Source organism: Sorex araneus, chromosome 11, assembly GCF_027595985.1.
Source record: "Sorex araneus isolate mSorAra2 chromosome 11, mSorAra2.pri, whole genome shotgun sequence".
Taxonomy (NCBI): Eukaryota; Metazoa; Chordata; class Mammalia; order Eulipotyphla; family Soricidae; genus Sorex; species Sorex araneus.
In genome coordinates, this window is record NC_073312.1 from 50718155 (window position 1) to 50736436 (window position 18282).

The window sequence follows — 18282 nt, forward strand, 5'->3', positions numbered from 1 at the left end:
ACACACAGAGCCCGTGTGCTAACCACATGCTGAGCTCACTGCAATTTTGCGAAGTAAGAGTTTCTTAAGTGTTTTAGCAAGGGAAAGACAGTATCAAGCATGAGAAAAGATTTTGGCCTTGAATTACAAAACTCAGATTACCAAATGGGAGAATAAGGAGATGGACCAGAGGTGACATAAGTACAGTGGTGAAGGAGCTTGGAAACTTGGTTAGTTGAAGGTGCAGGAACTGTATCAATCAGTACTACAAGACTTGAACTATTATAACCATGTTACCTAAACTACATAAACTGTGTGCAAGGCAGATGACTTATTCCCTACATTATCTCTCATGTTTTTGGTACCTTTTAGGTGTTTTTTAAAGCTAACCTTATGTAGACCACATATGACTGGAATTTTTTGTTTATGTTAAATTTTTGTGAGGGATTTAGATCAGAAATGTTGGTGCTCTGGTACTCTGCATTCAGGGGTCATTAGTGTGGTGCTGAGTTTGAACCAGGGATGGTTGCTGCAAGCCTTAACTCCTGAACTACCTCTCTGGCTCCATGACCGGAACTCTCTCTTCAATACAGCAACTTTACGTCTTTTGAATTCAGACTTTTGATTTTAATATAAATTATATGTCTTTTGGTTATGAAACTTAAACTTAGAGTGAGTGTTGATAGGTAAGAAGCTATTGTTGCTATTTTTTGGGGGTCACACCTGGCAATGCACAGGGGTTACTCCTGGCTCTGCACTCAGGAAGTACTCCTGGCATTGCTCCGGGGATCATATGGGATGCTGGGAATCAAACCCAGATCGGTCGCATGCAAGGCAAATGCCCTACCCTCTGTACTATGACTCCACCCCCTATTGTTGCTATTTTGATAATGTTTTTCTGATTATTTTCTAGCTCCTTTGTTTCTTTTCTTTTTCTCTTTTTCTTTCTTTTGCAGGGCAGGAGGCACAACCAGAGGTTCTTGCTCCTAACTTTGAGCTCAGGAATCACTCCTGACAGGCTTGGTTGACCATATGAGGTATTAGGGATTGAATGTAGGCCAGCCACTGCAAGGAAAACACCCAAACCGCTGTACTGTTGCTCTGGCCCTGTTTCTTTATTTTCAATCTTTAGCCTCCTAAAAATTTTAAAATTTTTAAAAGTTTTTAAAACTTTTTTTTGTTTGTTTGTTTTTGGGTCACACTGGGTGGTACTAAGGGAGTACTCCCAGCAGAGTGCTCAAAAGTTACTCCCAATGATGCTCAGGGAACTGTGTGGTTCTGGGGATCAAACCTAGTCTTTTACATGCAGAGCATACAGTACTCTACTTCTTTGAATCATCTCCAGAAATCCTCCTTCATGATTTCATAATTTTCTGTGATGAATATTTTTATGTTTTCTTTTTGTAAGCCTACTGTATATATTTATTTTGTGGTTTTCACAAGGCTTACTTACAATGTATTATATGGGTTGGAGAGATGGTATACCAGGTAGGATACTTGCTTTATATGTGGCCAATCCGGTTCCATCCTTTTTTTTTTTTTTTTTTGCTTTTTTTGGGTCACACCCGGCGATGCACAGGGGTCACTCCTGGCTCATGCACTCAGGAATCACCCCTGGTGGTGCTATGGGGACCGTATGGGATGCTGGGATTCGAACCCAGGTCGGCCGCGTGCAAGGCAAACGCCCTACCCGCTGTGCTATCGCTCCAGTCCCCCGGTTCCATCCTTGGTACCCTATATGGTCCCTGAGCTTCCAGGAATGATTCGTAAGCACAGGATCAGGAGTAATCCCTGAGAACTGCTGTGCATAGCGCCCCCCCCCCCAAAAAAAAAAAACCAAATGTAATATAGACATGAGAACATTTTGAACTAATAACAAATAACTTTGTTTTGTTTTGTTTGGAGGCCACACCTCATATACTTAGGGATTACTCCTGGTTCTGTGCTCAGGGATCACTTCTGGTGTTCAGGAGACCATAGGGAGAGATGGTGATTGAATTTAGGTTGCCCACGTGCAAAACAAGTACTCTGACCCCTGTACTATTTCTCTAGGCCCACAAATAACTTAAATCACATACAATAACTCTATCCTTTTATTTCTTTTTTCTGAGGAAAACCTTCAGAGGATATTTTTTTTAAATTTTTTAATAGTTTATTTTTAATTAGTGAGTCAACGTGAGGGTACAGTTACAGATTTATACATTTTTGTGCTCATGTTTCCCCCATACAAAGTTCGATAGTCCATCCCTTCACCAGTGCCCATTCTCCAACACCAGTAAACCCAGGGTCCCTCCCACCCTCCCCAGTCCCGTCTCCCCCCACCCCAAACTGCCACTATGGCAGGGTATTCCCTTTCGTTCTCAGAGGATATTTTTAACTTTTATTTTTTTTTTAACTTTTTATTAAATCACCATGTGGAAAGTTACAAAGTTCTCAGGTTTATGTCTCAGTTATACAATATTAACTCTACCCTTTTCAACTTCCTCCTTTTATACAGTTGATCTCATTCTCTATATTTTTATGTATATTAGCAGATAACACAGCAGGTTGGGCATTTGCCTTGCACTGGCCAACTCAGGTTTGATTCCTCTGGCCTTCTCAGAGAGCCCAGCAAGCTTCTCTAGTGTCCCACCTGCACAGCAGAGCCTGGCAAGCTACCCGTGGCGTATTCGTATTCAATATGCCAAAAACAGTAACAAGTCTGACAATAGAGACATTACTGGTGCCCACTTGAGCAAATCGATGAGCAACGGGATGACAGTGACAGTTAGTTATAGTTATTTTAATTTTTTGTCTTTATCCTTTATAGCAAAGTGTTAAGACTAAACCATATCATAGTATTAGAGTATTCGGAGTGTAAATATATACTTATCTTTCCCTGTGTGTTGTATATATTTTTTATTGTCATTTTTTGTCTCAGCTGGAATAACTACATTTACCATTTCCTGTAAGAAAAGACTAGAGGTGATGAATTTCCTTAATTTTTGTTTGTTAGAGCAAGTCTTTATCTTACTTTTATTTCTGAAGTATAAATTTACCACAAAATTGGGTAAAGTATCCGGTTTCTTTAACATGTGGACCATACTGCATTCTCTTCTAGTTTGTAAAGAAATTTATTGCTAGCATTATGGAACCTCTCTTATGAGAATTATTTTAATTCTATGTAGCTTTTAAAATTATTTTTGTCAAGGAGAGAGAGAACAAAAGGGAATGCCCTGCCACAGAGGTGGGGTGGGGTGGGGTGGGGTAGGAGGGGATGGGATGGGATGGGAGGGTGGGAGGGACATTGGGATCATCTGTGGTGGAGAATGGGGACTGGTGGAAGGATGGGTACTTGGCATTGTATGACTGAAACACAAGCACGAAAATATGTATATTTGTAACTGTACCCCCATGGTGATTCACTAATAAAAAATAATAAATTAAAAAAATAAAATAAAATATTAGTCTAACTTAAAAAAATAAATAAAATTATTTTTGTCTTAGAAAGATTGCACTCATCTATGGTATATAGAATAACAGAGTGGGAGACTAACACCCAAGAACTGTAGAAATAAGTACCAGGAGGTTGACTCCATGGCTTCGAGGCTGGCCTCACGTTCCGGGGAAAGGTCAACTCAGAGAAGCGATCACCAACTACATTGTAGTCGAAGGCCATATGGGGGAAGGGAGTTGCGGGCTGAATGAGGGCTAGAGACTGAGCACAGCGGCCACTCAACACCTTTATTGCAAACCACAACAGCTAATTAGAGAGAGAAAACAGAAGGGAATGCCTTGCCACAGTGGCAGGGTGGGGTGGGGGGGAGATGGGATTGGGGAGGGTGGGAGGGACACTGGGTTTACGGGTGGTGGAGAATGGGCACTGGTGAAGGGATGGGTTCCCAAACTTTGTATGAGGGAAGTATAAGCACAAAAGTGTATAAATCTGTAACTGTACCCTCACGGTGATTCTCTAATTAAAAATAAATAAATTAAAAAAAAAATAAATAAACTAAAAAAAAATTATTTTTGTCTTCATTTTTACCTTAATAATAATAATAATACTATCTTTATTTATTACTTTTAATTATTATTATTATTACCTTAATAATAAGACTGGAGCAATAGCACAGCAGGTAGGGCATTTGCCTTGCACGCGGCTGACCCAGGTTCAATTCCTTCATCCCTCTCAGAAAGCCTGGCAAGCTACTGAGAGTATCCTGCCTGCCCGGCAGAGCCTGGAAAGCTACCCGTGGCATACTTGATATGCCAAAAACAGTAACAAGTCTCATAATGGAGATGTTACTGGTGCCTGCTCAAGCAAATCGTTGAACAATGGGATGACAGTAATATAGTGCTAATAATAAATCTCAGGGAAGATCATTCACTGTATCACTGTCATCCCGTTGCTCATCAATTTACTTGAGCGGGCACCAATAATGTCTCCATTGTGAGACTTGTTACTGTTTTTGGCATATTGAATACTCGACAGTTAGCTTGCCAGGCTCTTCCTTGCAGTATACTCTCAGTAGCTTGTCAGGCTCTCCAAGAGGAGCGGAGGATCGAACCCGGGTTGGCCTTGTGCAAGACAACTGCCCTACCCGCTGTACTATCGCTCCAGCCCATGGTAGTGGGTTATCAGAACTTATAACGCTAGTATCACTAAAGGGAAGATCACCGTGGTTGAAATTTTGGAGTGGCATTTAGTTTCATAAATTTTGGTATTCAAATCTATTCAGAGATAAAGAAAATTCTGTCATTATATATTTAACTAGGCTTCTCCTTCTTTATTTCTCTTTCCTCCAGTGACTTGTATGTCCTGTCTCATAATCCTCATCTGTTTACTTTTATTACCTTTTGTTTTAATTTTGGTTTTGCTTCTCTAATTGGAACATTTCATTTAATCATTCTTCAATTTCACTGATTCATTTTCTTGTTTGCTGAAATTCTACTGAATTCTTCACTGCAGTTGTATTCTTTGGCTCTAAACTTTCTATTTGGGTATTTTAATCAAAAAAATCTCTGTTCAGTTTTTTATATTGTCTTCTAGATACTATGAAATTGTTGTCTAAATTTTCTTAACATTCTCTGTGAACAATTACTACGAATAATTTAACTGGCAACTCCTAGGCCTCCTTTCTTTGGGATCAGTTACTGCAGGCTTTTCTTGTTCTTTTGATAGAGTCATATTTTATTCATTCTTTGTGATTCCTGTGGACTTGTGAAGGTGTCTGTGCATTTGAAAAAGCAGTTATCTTTTCAGTTCATCTGCTAAGGGATACACGCTGACATGTGTCAGGTGGCACCAACTGTCGGCACAAGGTCTAGAAGGGAACAATGTCTTTTAGCTCAGTCTTCTAAATCACAGAATATTGACAAGTGTGGGATCTTTGGTGAACACTGCAAAGCTCTACAGGAGATGCAAAGACTTGAGTTTTCAGGAGTACCTTTTGGCTTAGCAACCAAGGACCAGGGCACCTCCAGTACTAGCTAGAGCCAGTACTGTGCACACATTTGACTGTGGGAGGCCGACTAAGGAACTTGTAGAGTTGCAAGGACTGATGGTAAATACACGAGTAGTAATGAACACTGGGACCAGGTCCTAGCTGTGGGGGCAGCTCTGTGTCAGAGATGGGGTGGGGGGAGGAGGTGTCTTTAACTGTCCCGTGGAAGCATAGACACCACTTTGGCAAGCACACAATAGTGAAAATTAGTGACAAGCGTCAGAATGGTCATGCAAAGACACCACTGGAGAAGGAACCCTGGTCACGCGTATAGTGCTGAGAATCAGTTGTAGGTGTTGAAGCTGTTACTTAGTGTTAGTATGGCTGATGAGACCTGAGATGGCTGCTCATGTGGCCGGGCAAATGGAGGAGGGCGCGCAGAGGGACGCCACTGTTGGAGTGAAGACTTGGCAGCTAAGGCTGAAGAAACCTGCAGAGTCTGTGGTGCCTGTTCTGAAGTTTGATTTCTTTAGTGGCAAAAGTTACTGGGTTTGAGTAACTTTTGACTGGGCTGCTCTGTCTGCTGGATCCCTGCTTGCCTTTAGCTGTTTCCAAATGTCTCAACTTTCCCGGTTTGGGTGGGGTGAAACCTGGGCAGGTCTTTCTTGTTATGCCAACCTGAACAGCTGGGGAAATGAACTTGTTTTCCTTGGTCTTCTTTTTGCAGCAAGGGAAAGCTTTCTGGCTGGAGACTTCCCTCTAAACACCAACAGATAACCAGATCGGGGATGAGGTTGATGTAGGCCAAAGGTAATCGTCTTTACATTCTTCTGTGTGGTATCCTCAGATTATTTGCTCCGCTGTGTTGCCAACATTTCTTTAGCAGGCCTCAGCTCTCTTCCCAGGGTTTTGTTTGTGGATAACTGTTCAATTGTTCGTCTTCGTGATAGAGGGGAGAATAGGGTCTTCTCTGGCGTTAAGGCATCCCTTGGTAACTTTATATGATGCCTTCTAGCCCTGAAAGATCACTAACCATTTCATGTCACATGTAAGCATGCAATGATCGCTGACTCCTATTATTGACCAAGGAATTTCATATACAGTATCTAAAAGATCCAAGCTCTCCTTTTCACCAGTCTAACAGGTAATTTTTACACTCTTCAGGACTATGCAGTAAATAGAAAGATAAGCCAGAGACCCACAGACAGCTCCACTATTTTCTATGCAACTATGTGTTGTTTAACATCAAGGATAGATGTAAGAGAAATAGCTGATTTTGCCCCTTTGGAAACATGAAAGAGCAGTTTTACACAACCTAGATGACCTACTATACACCTGGGTAAGGGTCCAGAGACCATTGTTGACTGAAAAGTTGATAAGCAGCACATGACTGCATATGTGACTTTCGGCAACTTTCTTATCTTTATTGAGCCTCATTGCTCTCATTGCAAGTTATGCACAGTAAGGGTGCAGTTCTCCTAGGGCTGCTGTGAGCATCAATTGAAATGTTAACCAGCTCCTACTAAAGAGCACTGACCAACCACCTGTGAACAGTCTAACTTTGAACAATTCATAATGGTTGAGCTGTCAGGCCGATGTTCTCTCACTACCCCCACTATCTCCTGACCTCTGGTGCCCTGTTTATAAGATAAATTATAGTTTCCTCTTAAACTGGCAAAAGTGCCGACATTTGGTGTAGAACTGCAATCACTTTTCCTACAGGCCTACTTCAGTGAGAATCTGTGCCGCCTCCCTTCTCCACATTGTAATATTTGTGTCACTTAACCTCAAAAAAGAAGCCTTTAATGCACACAAGTCGAATAAGCACATAATAGGTACTTAAGTAACAGTCATTCCTCTGTTCTGTTTTACCTTTGGCAGGAGCTAGTTTTATGAACACCAGGTTCATAAAGCTTCAGTTTTCACATTTATTTCTAAATTAAGATGAATTAAACCACGGTTTGTTAGCGTTAAGTCAGGCTTATGAAATAAATTCAACTTTCTCACTTTTACTCAAAAATGATGAAATCGCAGGGCGCAAATCGGTATAAATTCCAAACATTATGAGGCATATCCTATGTGAAGTACATAGATGGAAGAGTTTATCTTTTTTTCCTGGAATTACAATTTCCATTAACAGTTTGGCATCATCATTTTAGAAACTTTTTTATTTTTAAATGGAGGAAGCTCTCAAGAGGTGTGCAGGAGGTCCAGGGATTCTTCTGGCAATTCTCAGCCAGCCCAGACAACAATTCAATATGAGGGGTTGTGGATGCAATGTTATTCAGGCCCTGTGGTGCAGGGATTACCTGAGGCACCCAGTGGTGCTCAGGGGACTCCCAGGCTACCCCTTGGGATGCTGGAGTGGGGTGGAGAAGCAGCTAGAGCAGAGGATTGAAACAGGGGATTAAACAGGAATATAATCCCTGTGCTGTTTCTCCAAACTCTCTTTTCAGAACCCTTTATGTTTTCCTGTACATGTAGTTATATATACACAGAAAACACATAACTTTAGTTATGTAAGTATGTATTTGAATAAAGTATATTTATATATAGCTCTTAACTTTCTGTCATATATAAATCCTTTCCATTTATGTATATTAAATCTTACCCAGGGTTGGAGCGATAGCACAGTGGTAGGGCGTTCACCTTGCATGCCGCTGAACTGGGTTCGATTCCTCCACCCCTCTCGGAGAGCCCCGCAAGCTACTGAGAGTATCTCACCCCCATGGCAGAGCCTGGCAAGCTACCTGTGGTGTATTCGATATTCCAAAAAAAAAAAAAAAACCCAGTAACAACAAGTCTCATGATGGAGACATTACTGATGCCCACTTGAGCAAATCCATGAACAATGGGATGACAATGACAGTGAAATCTTACCCAAAAATTACTGAGTGAAATTAATTAATTATTGCAGAAACCACATTAAACATATCAAGTTTTGATGACACCCAACTATTTCTTAATGATGAGGCTGTTAGTTTGTAATGTTCGGCTCTCATAAACAATAGTATAGTTATCACCTTTGTGTACATGTTGTATGTTTGTACGCATATATGGGAATATTTTTATGTATAAATTTCTAAAAGTGCAATACTGGGTCACAGGCTATAGAGTATACATTTTTATATCTATTGCTAAGTTGGCCCCAAATGTTGAACTAACAAAATTTCTCATAAAGGACATGAGAATAATTATTTTCTCATATCTCCCCTCATTAATTCTATAATTCAAAAATCTTTTTTATTCTGCCAGTTGTATAGAAACATATGATATCTCATTGTAATTTTATTTTGCAATTTCCTGACCTACAGTGACACTGAAAATTTTTTCCTTGGGCCACACCCAGTGGTTGTCAGGGGCTACTACCAGTTTAGAGCTAGACTCTGGAAGTATTGAAATTGAAGTCTTGTTATATTTCATGCAAAGATCTACTCTAGTCTGTTAAGCTCTCAGGAACTTTTAAACTTTGGGTGCTCCAGGTGAAGACCAGAGGGAATTTTTTCACACTTCTTAACTATTTTTTTTTTCTTTTTGGGTCACACCCGGCAATGCACAGGGGTCATTCCTGGCTCATACACTCAGGAATTACCCCTGGCGGTGCTCAGGGGACCATATGGGATGCTGGGATTTGAACCCGGGTCAGCCACGTGCAAGGCAAACGCCCTACCCGCTGTGCTATCACTCCAGCCCCACTTCTTAACTATTTTTTATGATAGTCTTTATAAATTATTCACCCATCTTCCCCATACTAAAAAAAACATTTTCCGGGATTTCTATTTTTCAGGATTCAGTTTTCAGTGTTAAGCTTTCATTTAATGTGTTTTGCAAATATTTTATCTTTTCACTTAAAATTTTTTTGAGTATAGCATATTTCTTTAGTTTTTTTCACCATACAAACTATTAAAATAGTAAGAAATTGAAACCTATCTTAAGATTCCAGTTTTTGGCTTCTGTGTTTTCTGAGTTGGGGGGAGCACACTTTCCCCCCTTTCTCTTTATTTTGGTTGAGGTGGGGGAAATAGAGTGTTAGTGTGGGGTTTGTTTCTTTTTGCTTATTTGTGTACTATTTTTTTTTGTAGTACCAGGAATCAAATTTACCCTTATTCATGTGGCATAGGCAGATTTTTTTTGACCCTAAGCTTATACACTTCTTATTTTTTCAATATTTTACATTTTTATTCATTTAGAACTCTAGATCATTTGAAAATTTCTTAAATATGGGATGATACCCAATCTGGGGTATTTGTTCTAAATATTTAACTAGTATCATTTACTATATAGTCTTTTCTGATTCTACTGTTATGAAAAATACCCTTATGCTTTCACACAATTCTAATCCATTGCACTGTAGTTCCCATTGTTCATCAATTTGCTTGAGCGGGCACCAGTAACGTCTCCATTGTGAGACTTGTTACTGTTTTTGGCACATCGAATATGCCACGGGTAGCTTGCCAGGCTCTGCCATGCAGGCAGAATACCCTCGGTAGCTTGCCGGGCTCTTTCTGATGACTTTCCCACAATTATACTACTAAATTAAAAAATTCCGAGGATTTATATTATTTTTCAGTTTCTTTTGTGTGTTTCCTGGCTGGGAACAATTTTTCCTTCCAGGAAATTTTTAGCAATTCCTGGATGCATTTCATAATGTGTCCTCTCAGGGAATGCTACTAGCATCTAGTGGTAGAGACCATGGAAGCTGTCAAGCATACGTAAAGGACAAGACAGAACCTCAATAAAGAATTTGCCCTAGGGGCTGGAGTGATAGCACAGCAAGTGGGGCGTTTGCCTTGCACGGGGCCAACCCGGGTTTGATTCCCAGCATCCCATACGGTCCCCTGAGCACCGCCAGGGGTAATTCCAGAATGCAGAGCCAGGAGTGACCCCTGTGCATCACCGGGTGTGACCCAAAAAGAAAACAAAAATAGAATTTTCCCTAGCTGCCAATAACACTGAATTTGAGATATCTTGGCCTTGGGTCATCACAGAATATGACTATAATCCTCAGAAAAATGCATTCTACCTATAAGATATCAATAAATATGCTTATGATTCATTTATTTGGGAGTGTTTGTGTCATCCCCAGTGGTGCTCAGGAGCTTTTCCTGGCTTTGGTTCAGGAGTGACCCCTCCCAGTGCTCGGAGTCCACATGCAATGTGGAAGATCCAACTGGGTCAGACACATGCAAAACCAGAAACTTAATCCTTGTACTATCCCTCCAGCCTCCAGAAATATGCTTTGCTATTGTTGTTGCTTATAAACATGTTTTTGTTTGTTTGGGGGCTTTTGGGCCACATCCAGCTGTTCTCAGAGCTTACTCCTGGTTCTGTGTTCAGGGATCACTCCTGGCAGTGCTTAGGGGCTACATGTAGTGCTGAAAATTGAACCTGGATCAGCTATGTGCAAAGCAAGCACCTTGCCCATGGGATTATTTCTCCAATCCACAAATATGTTCTTTGCTATTGTTATTAAATTAGCATTTTAAGTATTACTACTCTTGAGCTATCCATAACTATAAATAAAAGGAGGAGATGATTCAGCTTTACTGTGTTTCATGAATATAGGAGAGGATTAATAATAAATCCCCATTGTTTATTTAGTTTTGTTCTTTTTTTCTCTTGTCAAAACCAGAAATACAATAAATTCATGGTATTTTTGCATCTATTAGTAACTTCTCTGAAATTGATTTGCATCGGAGCTTGCCATCCTGAGGTAATAGCTGCATTTTAAGGGCAGAAGACATGTAACTTCTTTCTCATTGACATTTTTATGAGAAAACCTAATTTTACAGAAATGAAGTTTTTCATTCTGACCAATTCTGGAACAGATAGCTTGATCTTCTGGCTCACAGTTTCCTGTCTACTGATTGTACATTCTTTTCAAAATCTTGATTTTAATCAGGCAAGGTGGGACTGGGATTCTCGAACTTTCCTTTACCTCTGTGTTTGAGAATAATGATCTGAGGATCATCTGATTTGTGACACAGAGATTTGGAAGAGGGTCTGGGTATAAAGGTCATGCCTGTGTAGCACCACAGTCATCATGGTGAAGCATTTTGTTGTGGAATGTTCTGCCACCAAAGAGAAATTTAATCTACAGAGTAAAATGAATTTGGGACTTTTAGGGTTAAATATTTATCTGTGTTCACCTGCACTGAGAAGGTAGTAAAATGATGATTCATTATAACCACGACCCTTTGACGTTTTAAATTTTATAAGGAGAAATCACAGGGGTGGGATAAATAGGCTTGCAGGTTGCTCATTTCTATGCCTGGTAATGACAGTCTGTGTTGGCTCAGTATTCTTTCATCTCAAAGAATTTAAACATTAATTATCATAAAACTGGATTGCATTTAACAAGTAGGACAAAGTCCAGAGTAAGATCACATGGACTTAGTCTGCTTAATACCTTATGGAAAACACCACGAATCACCTAAGCCATGCAGAAAAAAGTTTTGTAATTACTCAATAAATTGCAGTATCTGTGGTTGATTGGGCCATGACTTACTAACTTCCAGAGTTAGTCCATCTCAGAGAAAAGAGGTATGAGAACAGAAATGAAGATCCTGAGCTTCTCAAACTGGTTCAATTAGAGAAAAACAGTTTCCATAATTACACTTCACAGCTATGGGAGTGGGGATGGGGTATAGGGAAAATGCTCTTTCTGTAACTAATGCCAACATATGAAATTTACAGAAACTTCTTTCCCAAGATTATTTGCCCTGAGATATTTTTGAGACTGAAACATGTTTGATATATCTTTCCAACATGGAATATTCAACTTATCCTCAATTCTAATAATATATGCCTAACAAAATGGATTTTTTTTTGGCTTTTTGGGTCACACCGGCAATGCTCAGGGCTGACTCCTGGCTCCACACTCAGGAATCACTCCTGGCGGTGCTCGGGGGTCCATATGGGATGCTGGGAATTGAACCCGGGTCGGCCGCATGCAAGGCAAATGCCCTACCCACTGTACTATCAGTCCAGCCCTGACAAAATGGATTTTTGAAAAAAAAACCCCACAAATATATAGAATATTTCTAAAGATATTTAGGACAATACCCTTAATACTAAAAAAGAAAAAAACTTTTTTGGGTATTTCAAAACTTTCAGAAATTTAAGGTAAATGTAATTAAGGGTGAAACATTTGAGACTAGAAAGGACTCTAGATTTTAATGAAAGTCTTTAAAAGTTCTTCCTAGAGCTATAAAAGAGATAAACATTGGGATGTACAGGTTTAATAAAGGAAACTATAAATGCTAATTGAAACCTTGAGTACAGAGACACTGACCAGGGAGTCATGTCTACAAGACAGGGAGAGCATGATTTGGTGTCTCAGTTCAAGTCTGTATCCCGTGTTTGACCAACTCGAGGTTCTTCGACTTCTTATTTTCTGATTTTCCCTATTATTTTCTATAAATTAATAATAAAATTACTCCTTTTTTACAATACTGTTTTAAAGACTAAGTAAAAACTTGCCGTTTTTAAAGACTAAGTAAACCATGTATGAGTCACACATGTATAGTATCTGCACCTACAACTAAACTAAATTACCATGTGTTATTATCATTAGGAATAATATTAATCTACAGGATTGAGGTAAAGAAGACCCAAAATTAAGCAGATGATTTGAAAATTCTATATTTCATATTTCAGTTAAAGTTTGATTCCTGGAGCAGGCCAGCCTAACAGATCATGTCTTGTAGAGTTTGTTGCAAGATTAAGCAAATCTGCTTGTCTTCACTGTTTAAGGATTTGCCTCAACAGCTCTTAACAAGTGGTAATTTGGAAGTTCTCCACCTAAGGACTGTGCATTTAACTAAAGCAGAAGAAATGTACTTTAAGACTATACATTTGTCTGTGTTGCTAAGATTATTGAATCTATTGTTGACTGAATTATCTTGAGGGCTTTTTCAAAACTGGGCAAAGCTTTTGAAATGAATGCCCATATTTTTCCATGTGAGGATTCTTCACCTGCAACCATTTATTTTCCTGCAATCTGTATTATAAATTCATCTAAACTCCCTTGGGAAAATTTTTATCAGTTATATTTTTCCCTTTTAAGAAGTTACTTCATCTCCAGAGGAGCTTTTTCTGTGCTTTCTTTGTCCAAGCAGCCAAGCAAAGAATTAGGCTTGCTAGTGAGGTGGGGTGGTTAGCCTCTCTTACTTTCGTATTGTGTAGATGAAGGATATCTCTTCTTTCAATCTCTTATATCCTTTCAGCTTCCTTCCCAGTTCTACACTCTAGAACCATCAGCTAACCTATTCTCTGTTTTCTTCAATCATTTCCAAGCTACACCATTTTTTTTTGAATGTAGCTTTTTGCTGCAAGTCAGTCATGAATAGCCAGATTTGTCAGCATAATTTCATGAAGGTGGTGCCCACTATTAATCACCTAGACAGTTAATCCTCATCTTTCTCTGGGCTTTGATTTTCACTGTAACAATGTGGCTCTTCAGGGTGTGGACCACTTCCTCTGAGTAGGCTGAGGAGAATTGGATTGATATCGGGTGTCTCTTGAAAATACGAAATTGTTTTGACACTGAGCCCTATTCTAGGACACACAGATGCCATTCTAATAAGTGTGATAAAAGCTGGGTGTCATAACCAGACTTCATTGTTCTGGGATCTCCACGCGCTGGCTTCTACTGAGCTCCCATCTCTGTACCCTGCACATCCACTTCTAAATGAAAGGGAAATGCTAGGAGATTGGAGACCACCTGACTAATCTCTGCAGGTTGAATGTCCCCTAGATTGAGCTCATAAGGGTTATTTACAACCAAGACTAAAGAATCTGGAGCTCAGTGACCTTAAGAAGAAAGAAAGAGAAAGAAAGGAAGAGAGAAAGAAAGACAAAGGAGAAAGAGAAGAAGGGAGGGAGGAGGAAGGGAGGGGGAAAGAGAGAGAGAGAGAGAGAGAGAGGGAGGGAGGGAAAGAAATCCTCAATTTAGGTATTTATTTTTAGAAACCACCAGTGATGAAATTTTTTTCCTAAGGAATAGAATGAAAAATTGAAAACAGTATAATATCCAAATAGATAAAATGGTTATATAAATTCTAGTTTGTCCTTATAGCAAAATACCTTTAAACTATTACAGCCATATTAATGTTTGTATATTAAATAATATATAATGTTAAGTAATGTAAAATTCCTCATAAAATATTTTAAAAGGGCAACTTAAGATTATATTCATAAATATATATTGTCGAATATTTTTATATTCAATTTTTATAAAAGGGCATGTATAGTAATTGAATCAGAGAAAATTCTATCAATATACTGACCCAGTAGTTTTCTCTGGGTGATGATTATTTATTATTCATTAATATTGTCTATTTTACAAAATGTCTATTATAACCAGATCTTATTTTTGAAATTAGACATAAACACAATACATGGTGTAACACAGTAAAATTTTCCCGAGCCTATTTGAATCGAAGAGAAGGACAGTGCAGTTGAGGAACAAAGAAAAAGGAAGCTATAACCTACCTCAGTGCTGAGTCCATTTGCTGCATGCAGGACCAATCAAGAATGATGCTTCGTAGCCCAATGCTACAGTACAAAGAGAGGCTGAAGTAGTTGAGGAAGCAGGATACTGACCACAAGGAGCTTCCTCTGTAATCAATCATCACCTTAGCAACCTGGCTTCACTCCCTTGGGTCACATTCCACTGCAATTGCTCTGGTCTAAGGATGCCATTTGCCGGATGACTTATTTACTGTTTATGAGGCGTTGTTATCCCCAGTGTAGGAAGCATCACTGAAGCTCTGGACATTTCAGTTGACACATGGGCTATTCACACATAGATTGTATGGTATACATGAACTTTGAAACATGTGGTGGGAGTTAGTCTCCCTTTCAGTAAAGTTTCCTAGGAAACTACTGCTGCTACAATAACTTACCAACCAACATTTAGTGACTTAAAGTCATGTTTCTATTCTTTTCCAGTTCTGAAAATCAGAAAGCTAAGGTTTAAGGGGGTATTGTTCAGTGGTATAACATTTGACTGCAGAAAGCTAAGAGCCAGATATTGGTAGGGCTGCCTTATTTCTGGACTTAGGAGAAAATACATTTCCCTGTTTTTACCAGTTTCTGAAAACTGAATTTCTGGGATCTACGATACTACTGCAAATTCTGCTGCTTCCAAGTCACATTGACTTTTTACTGTCTGACTTTCTTGCCATCCTTTAAAAAGAACATTTATGATTACATGGGATCCACCCAGGTGACCCAGAATTAACTCCCCTCTCAATATTTCCAATTTAATCATGTTTGCAAATTTTCTTCTAACATACTCATAGGTTTCTGGAATGGACAACTTTGGGTGGTCATTATTCATCCTGCCATATTCTCCCTATCAAAGTCCTTCCAACTTTTTGAGAGGCCCAAGGAAGAAATCTAACATTATTTAACATCTTTGTTTCTAGAACTTGCTAACTTACCTTTAAAAAAGCACAAGTTTAACCAAAAAAGGAAGTTCTAAAACTCAAATGCTGAGTGATAATGTAGCTGGTACAGGGCTTTCCTTGCACATGGCGAACCAAGGTTTCATCCCTGGCACCCCGAGCGCCCCAGTACTGATCCCTGAGGGCAAAGCAAATAGTAAGCCCTGAACACTGTTGGGTTTGACCCATAAAACCAAATAATAAAAATCAAAACAAAATAATCCCCTCAAACTTCGTTGCTCTGACTAGTCATGACATCTATTTTATTATCAATTATCTACTTCCTGCCTCTCTGAAAGGTCCCACTGATGTTCCAATATCAGTGGAAGCTGATGCCTCAAGTTAGTAAGAAAGAACTTAGTGAAAAATATGCAAATCACCAATAAAAAAATCTGCAGGGAATCATTTAGTGGCCATTGGATATGTCTAAAAATGTCATAATAAAACTTGAATATTCTGGGCAGATAACTTTAAATTATTCTATCTGCCAGAAAAACAATTTGGATCCAGTTATTCTTTTGAAATTTATATAGTTATACTTACATAGATAATTATGGCTACATATATCTGAAGCTATGCTTATATAAAATCTGTGTATCTATTTATATATTTTATATTGTTGATTTTATTAAATAAATTTAAGAGAAATAAATTTTTAATGATAAATCATTCAAATAAATTATTTCTATACTTATAGAATCACAGAAACTAACCCAACTATTTTTAAAATTCACATAATATGGGGCTAGAGAGATGGTACAGAGGGCCAGGAATACAGATGATTCAGGTTTGATCCCTACTACCATATGTGATCCCCTGGGCACTGCCAGGAGTGATCCCTGAGCACAGAATCAGAAGTAAACTAACAAAACAAAACAAACATTCATATGATATGGAATAATCTTTGATAAATGAAAGCTAAATTTGTTCATACAGTTAAAAGAGACACATCTCCAGAGTTGCCAACATTAAATGTTACACAAATTGTTTCCAACTGGTTTTGTTTCTCAAATAAATTCATGTTATCTCTACATTATAAAAAATTTTCAGCCCGAGCATGGCTTAAAAGGCTGCAGTACTTTGACTGTGGACGCATGACATTCAATCCCTGGAACCACATAGTCCCCGGAGCACCACCCCCAGAACTACTGTAGCCCAGAACATCACTGGGTATACCTCCCCCCAATACTTAAGATGATATCTTGTCTTCAATATTTAATACAAACATAACTGTAAGAATTAATTAATTTAGATAAATATAAAATCAAAGTTATAGTCTGTTAAATTAAGTGATAAATATGACTAGAGCATTTACAAGTGGCATAAATTCTTCTACCTTTAGTTTTTTTGTGGGGACATGCATCCAAGCAATCTCAGGGGTGCCAAAGACCTCTCCGGTAGATACTGAGACCATTGATGTGGGCCAGACAGAGCTCTTGGTATCATGCAGTTCAAGGCACTGAATTTAGGGCACTTAAATGCCAGGCATGTGCTCCAGCCATTTGAGCTATCTCTCTGGAACTACTTTCATCTTCTTCATATTTTTACAGGGAGGCAAAAGACATTTGAGCCTGTTAGTAAAATTTCTTTTCCTACCATTTAAAGAAGTATGAAAACTTAGAAAACCTGAATTTCCAAAAAGATAAACTTTCATAGATCTATAGTCATTAATGTGTTCATCTGTTTTCAAACACCTTTATTAATTTAACCTTGTTTCAAAGATAGTGACCTACAGTAATATATTGAATAGTAATTTAGCAAATTAGTCATTCCCAATTTTGTTCCTTTCTTTTTTAGGTGGTAACAATCAAACTCTTAGAATCTTAAATCTTTGTTATTGTTTCTTTCTGTTTTCTTTTCATGCTTGATGTGGGGGCAGGCCTTAGTTCATGATATTCATGACTCTCCAATGACTACTGTGCTTGTCTCAAGTCAGTTGCAAGAACACAGTCACTGAAAATAGTTCCCCATGACTGCTCCCACAAGGCACTCCTGCTAGGTCAGCATTCCTGTGGGTACATTGAGCCCTTTGAGGGAGAAAAAAGGATATAGATAACAGGTGTTATTTGCAGGAAATGACTAGGGTTTCTTGAAAGAGGAGAAAGTTCTTTCTTAACTACTCACTCACCCAACAATACAGAAAGTAAAGGATTGTTTACCAGATTGCCTTGGATGTAACAGAAAGCCTGGCTTTGCCTTAGGAGAACCAATGCTGAGATTTCAAATGTGAGCGTTTCTTAAAGAAAGGCTGTCCAGTTGAAATATTTCCCAGTTGGGATACAGTTCTAAAGAAACACCAGCAATGACAAGGTGGAGGGTGCTGGACATTTGAGGGCACTCAACAACACAGTTGACGAGCATTTCTCTTAATGCCTCTGATGCACTTGGAAGTAACTTTTAGCTGAAAAGCAGCTGTCTTGCTTTTAGGG